The 6,000-nt window shown below is 45.1% G+C and overlaps 1 long non-coding RNA gene across 1 annotated transcript in view; it reads right to left on the bottom strand.

The window, feature by feature from the left end:
* LOC144699670 (uncharacterized) overlaps nucleotides 1-4,678 on the bottom strand; it is a 72,402-nt gene extending 67,724 nt beyond the window's left edge. The window contains exon 1 of the long non-coding RNA XR_013580584.1: nucleotides 4,339-4,678. This is a non-coding gene — a long non-coding RNA (uncharacterized LOC144699670). The remainder of the gene's footprint in view (nucleotides 1-4,338) is intronic.
* Nucleotides 4,679-6,000: the final 1,322 nt, after the last annotated feature.

Raw genomic sequence — 6,000 nt, forward strand, 5'->3', positions numbered from 1 at the left:
GCCTGAAGAGGAGTTTGCATTAGGAGATAGATAAGGAGTTGAATTTTTAGCTGTTAAATTTCAAAGAGACATAGGAGTTTTACAACTGGCAAATATCATAAACAAATAAAGCAAAGTTATTACGTTTGTTTTTGGTGGCTAGAAGCTGCTTCCTTCACAAGACTGTACTTGCACAACACACTTTTCAAAATCACATAGCTACACACCCCATACAGCTTTCAATCTTCCCTTAAATATATTTCTTCCCTTTCATCTTTACCCATTGTTCTCTACTGGTTTTGAAAGTTACCTTTCCCAAAATCTATAATCTTTATGTTGTCTTTATGGACCCCTGCCATATCATAACAATAGCAACACGAGTGGTATTCGTGACTAGCAGGATGCTGCTGTCAGGCCAAAAAGACATTATGCCTATCACACAAATGAATAATGTGATATATGAATTTCAGTGCCAGTGTGATGCTAGGTATGGAGGCCGTACATCCCAAAGACTGGTGGATTGTATTAAACAGCATGTCCCTTCTGCTATTTTCAACAGGCAGGGTAGAGACCGTACCCAACCAACCCTTGCTTGCAAAACTCAAAACACAGTGCCCAACGTTAGATGTAATTTCGTGATTGGACGACATTTGCTAAATAATCCTCAAGTGCTAAGAATTATGCAGACAACCTTTTTAAGATTGTCAGTCTCACAGTGTGGCGCATTTGCATGTACTGGAAGCTACATATATTAATACACAGGGCCCTGTTCTTTGCAGACAGAAAGAATATGTACACACATTGCGCCTGTTTCAGCTAAACAAAATAAGTGACAGCCATTCACTGACTCATTCCTTAGGGCAATGCCTTGACCAATCAGGTTCAAACTGCCTGGTTTCAATTTCAAACAATGCTTGACAGTTAACTGTCAGTCACTATCAATGGTGCATTCATCATGGCAACACCACTTGCCAACCAATCAGCACTCTCTTCACATACAGTATAAATTGTTGTTTTCCCCTTATATTGGTACTCTTGTGAGTATCCTGTTGAGTGCAAGACGAAAAGCTTACATGTCTCTTTTCCAGCAAAACTCTGAAATAATGCTCAAAATAATTGCAGGCTACTCCAGGTTGCAATACTTGGTTATGCAAACAGGACTTAGTGGAATTAAGAGCAGGCCAAAGACTATTGACCTATGCATGCTTTATTATTATTGGGGCATAGAAAGCATGGCACAAAGCAAAGTGGGATTTGTAACACTCTCACGGAACTATTTATCACATAGCACCTTTCATCAACATCTTCCAAATCCATGATCTCCACCGCCCGGAAAGAGAAGGGCATCAGGTGCATGAGAACACCATCACCTGCAAGTTCCCCTCCAAGTCACACACCATCCTGGTTTGGAAATTAAGTGTTGCTCCTTTATCAATGCTGGGCCAAACTTTCTCCCTAAGTTAATGGTAGGTGTACCTACACAATGAGCCACCACCTGCTCAAGAGCAATTAGGAATGGACAATAAATGATGGCTTATTTGCCAGTGATGCTCACATCCCATGAACAAATACAACAAAACATCAGGTCAACGAAACGCCCGCAAACAGGGCAGCGGTAGTGGGGAGAAGGAAGTGGGGGAACTGTAGAAGGGAATAGAGGGAGCAGAGCTGCGGTTATTATTGGCTTCTGATAATCTTCACATACAACCCCTGTAGAAGAACTGCAGATGCATGGTCACAACAAACCCACTGTATGGGCCTGAATTTCCACGGAGTGGCAATTAGGGCTGGATTGCCACACCGCTCCTACGTCCTTACCTGGAAATCTTCTCGCCCCATGTCTCGCCTGACTTCCCGAGTCAGGCCAGGCGAGAACTGTGCAGGGCAGCACACTTCTGAGGCCTTCAGTCGAGCGCCGCAGAATCTGTTGGAAGGAGGCCACGCCCCCATTTTTACGGCACTGGCTGCTGTAAATTAGGTAAACTTAGCCACTTTCAAGCCAGGAAGAAGGTAGGTTTGTGAGGTAAGTGGTTAGAATTTGGGTTTGGGGGAGGTTGGTTGGACAGTCAGAGGGTGGCCAGACAGTTGTGGGGGGGTGGTCAGACAGCCGGGGGGAGCAGTCGGGCAGTTTGTGGTGGGGGGGGTGTTGAACAGTCACGGGGCAGGTCAGACAGTCGGGGAGGGTCGGACAGTCAGGGGTGGGGTCGAACAGTCGGGGGTGTCAGACAGTCAGGCTGGGGATGTTGGACAGTCGTGGGGGGGTGGTTCGGACAGTTGGGGGGGAGGTTGAACAGTCAGGGGGAGGGCTGACAGTTGGAGGGTGTTTCGGGCAGCCAGGGGGGGCCGGACAGTTGGGGGAAGGAGGGGGAAGTCAAGCTCGGATCAGTTCGGGCCTGAGGGGGAGGTCTAGAGAGTTGGGGGGAGTCCCGAGGGGGTGGTCCTATGGTACGGGTAGCCGGGGAGAGAGGGGAGTCCCGTGGCGGGTTGGGGTGGGTTGGTACAATAGTTACCCAGAAGCTAGAAGCTGTTTTAATTCTTCTATTGATGCAACACAGTCAGAACTATCTGAAGTTCACGATTTAAATTGCATTTTCGGAAGGTTCCCAGTGCAGGGCAATTGCTCATCAGAATTTTGCACTTCCCAGGCAATTGCCAGGCAAACCTTGCTGGGAACCTCCGGAGGGGCTATCCATAGCATCTTTGGGGCACCACCCCAGTTAATCGGCGGATGAATGATCACAACAAAAGCATTGTATCTATTCTAACTAGGCGACCACAAATATTAGTGGCGGTTATTGGCTGTATTTTTATCCTGTACCTTTCTGCATTTGAATAAAAAAAAGTGGGAAAACTAGTTTGGTCACTTTGCAATATACAGCCTGGAAGGAGTTGACAATCACAACTGTGATTTCTGTCGTGCTCACTGTCCGAATGGTAACAAAATGTATCAAAGCCCATAGACATTGGCATTCCTCCTGGTCCCATTTAATGCTGCCCATATTTGTATCTGGATACCAAAGACCTATGGCATTCTTATAAGAGCAAACCACTGCAGATGCTGGAAATCTGAGTTAAAGACAGAAAACGCCAGAAATATATTCAGCAGGTCTGGCAGCGTTGGCAGAGAGAGAAATTTTTAGCTCAATAACTTTTCATCAGAACTGGGAAAACGAGAAAATTTAATAGGTTTTAAACAGGTAAAAGGTTGGGGGTGGGGACGAAGAATAAAAGGGCAGTTCTGTGCGGGGCTGGAAGACGGGAGAGACTAAATGATAAGATTGAGTTGTGCAGGGCCAAAGGGAGTGGCCAAAGAAGGAAAGAGACAAGATATCTGCCCAGAGCAGATGTGAATGGCAAAATGATAAACAGCTGCCAGCCAAAAGTAAAAGCAAGAGAAAAACAAGGTTAAGACTGATATGTGAAAAAAAAGGAAACAAAATGGGGGCAGAGAATATGGTCTGGAATTGTTGAACTCAACGTTGAATCCAGAAGGCTGTTAAGTGCCTAATTGCAAGATGAAGTGCTGTTCCTCACCCTTAGGTTGAACTTCATTGGGACACTACAGTCGGCCAAGGACAGAGATGTCAGCGTGAGAACAAGATGGACGAGCGTGCCATGGAGGGAACAATCTCTTCTGAATGCCGAAAGTGGAGGCGAGGCGGTGGGGGGAGATGTGTTCAATGGTGGCATCATCCTGAACATGGCAGAGATGTCAGAAGATGATCTGTTGGATGTGGAGGCTGTTGGGGTGGAAGGTGAGGACAAGGGGAACCCTATCCTGGTCCTGTGAGCGAGGGGAAGGGGTGAGAGCGGAAATGTGGTAAGTGAAATGGACAAAGTCGAGGGCCCTTTCAATTACGGTGGGGGGGGTGGTGGGGAATCCTCGTTTGAGGAAAAAGGAAGACATATCAGCAGTGCTGTTGTGGAAGTTTGCATTGGAAGAACAGGTGTGATAGAGACGGAGAGACTGGGAGAATGGGGTGGAGTCCTGGCAGCAAGCTGGATGTGAGAAAGTGTAACCAAGGTCAACAATTCAAAGGGATCATTCCCTCCCCCACACTCCGGTCCACCCTGGGATATTACAGGTTAATTAGCACATGAACCTAGCTCCCTATTATTCTGTCAGCAAATTCTAACCTATTTTATTGTTAATGGCACTGTCGGTCTTAGCCCTCCAACAAGTACATCATTTTTAAAGTCAGTAGTGCATATATTTTGTAGCAGACTGAGAAAGGTGGAGACTGCCTTGGATTGGTCTACTGGTGGAACATGCTGCTTTATACAAGACGTTCTGAACAAATTGTTTGCTCTGGACTCTGACAGCGTTGACTTGCAGCCGGAATAGTGTGCACCAGTTACCTTTCACCTCCTTCCTGTGCACGGGGTTACTCTCGGTCAAACAGCTCAGCAGAGTCTTCAGTCTAACTGCAGCTGTTAGCACTGGGGTTACACGAGTGCACTGCAAGAACACAATTCCTTGCCCTTCCTCCCTCCAACAAAATACATTTGCTTGGCAGAAAACTAAATAATTTTTTTTTTAATCTTGCAATTGGGTTTTGAGAAACTAAGAAAAATAAAGTGCAGCCTGACGCAACTTTTGTATGGTTTATTGTCCACTTTCAATTCTCTGACTTTGTTTGAATGTCTTTTGTTTTGTAAAAACTCTCCAGCCCTTGCCAATGTTTTACATCTCACGTTTCAGACACCAGCAAACTGTTCTCCAACCACATTTCCTAGAACTGGGATTGAACAAGATCACTCGTTTCAATGGGGTGGGGGTGGGGGACGGTTATTAACACACTGTTAAACCACTATCCTCTGATGTATGTGAAGTTGCGGAGCTTAATACAATAAACCAAGGACACTCCTGGAGTCAAAAAAAAGAGCTAAAGCAATTCATTTGATAGGGATAAGGAAGAAAACAGCAATACCTGCAGCAAGATTTGCTAGTTAAATTTTATTGTATTATTTCTGGGTATTAAATGGCTAAATAAGGGCCCAACTATTCTTTACATTAAAACGTGTAAATACATTCTGAATCTTTTGTGATATTGATTAGTGTGCCATTTTGGAATTATTTTAATAAAGATGATTTATTTTCCTTTTAACAAACATGCCAGCATGTTAACATGTTAACACTGTGGGTTTTGATTTACCTACACTTTCTGTTGGGCCTTGAAGCTGATGGCCTGTCCCTGTGAAGTAGCTGCTGGATGCAACAACAAAAAGACCTGACATCCCATTTTAAATGCTTTTGACAACAGATGGTAATGAATCACAAGGCGCCAAGCAGCTATGTGAGGAAATGCGATGACCTGCAGGACTTGCTGATGAAACTGTCCGCCAGAGTGTTTTAGTATCTCTCCTTATACTGGGTTTAGCAGTCAGGCACTTTACGGCCTTCCGGACTCAATGTTGAATTCAACCTATGTGAAATCACCCAAATTCGCCTCAAGTTCAGGGGAGAGATGGTGGCGCAGTGGTCATGTCAATGAACTTGTGATCCAGACGTCCTACGCTTACACTCTGGGGACATGGGTTCAAAACCAAATTTGAAATCAGTTAATAAAATCTGGAATGCAAAGCTACTCTCAGTAATAATGACCGTGAAACCACCATTGAGATGAAAGCAAAATATTGTGGATGCTAGAAATTTGAAATAAAAACAAAAAAAAGTGCTGGGAAAAACCTACTCCCAATGCGGTCTCCTCTACATTGGGGAGACTAAACACAGACTGGGTGACTGCTTTGTGGAACACCTTCGCTCAGTTCTCAAGCATGATCCAGACCTCCCTGTCGCTTGCCACTTCAACACACCACCCAGCTCTCATGCCCACATGTCTGTCCTTGGCCTGCTGCAATGTTCCAGTGAAGCCCAGTTCAAACTGGATGAACAGAACCTCATCTTCTGAGTAGGCACTTTACAGCCTTCCGGACTTAACATTGAGTTCAACAACTTCAGACCATGGACTCTCTCCTCCATACTCACCCCCTTTTTTACTTTGTTTTAATTTTACTTTC

This window comes from Cetorhinus maximus, chromosome 2 (assembly GCF_964194155.1).
Source record: "Cetorhinus maximus chromosome 2, sCetMax3.hap1.1, whole genome shotgun sequence".
NCBI classification, from domain to species: Eukaryota; Metazoa; Chordata; class Chondrichthyes; order Lamniformes; family Cetorhinidae; genus Cetorhinus; species Cetorhinus maximus.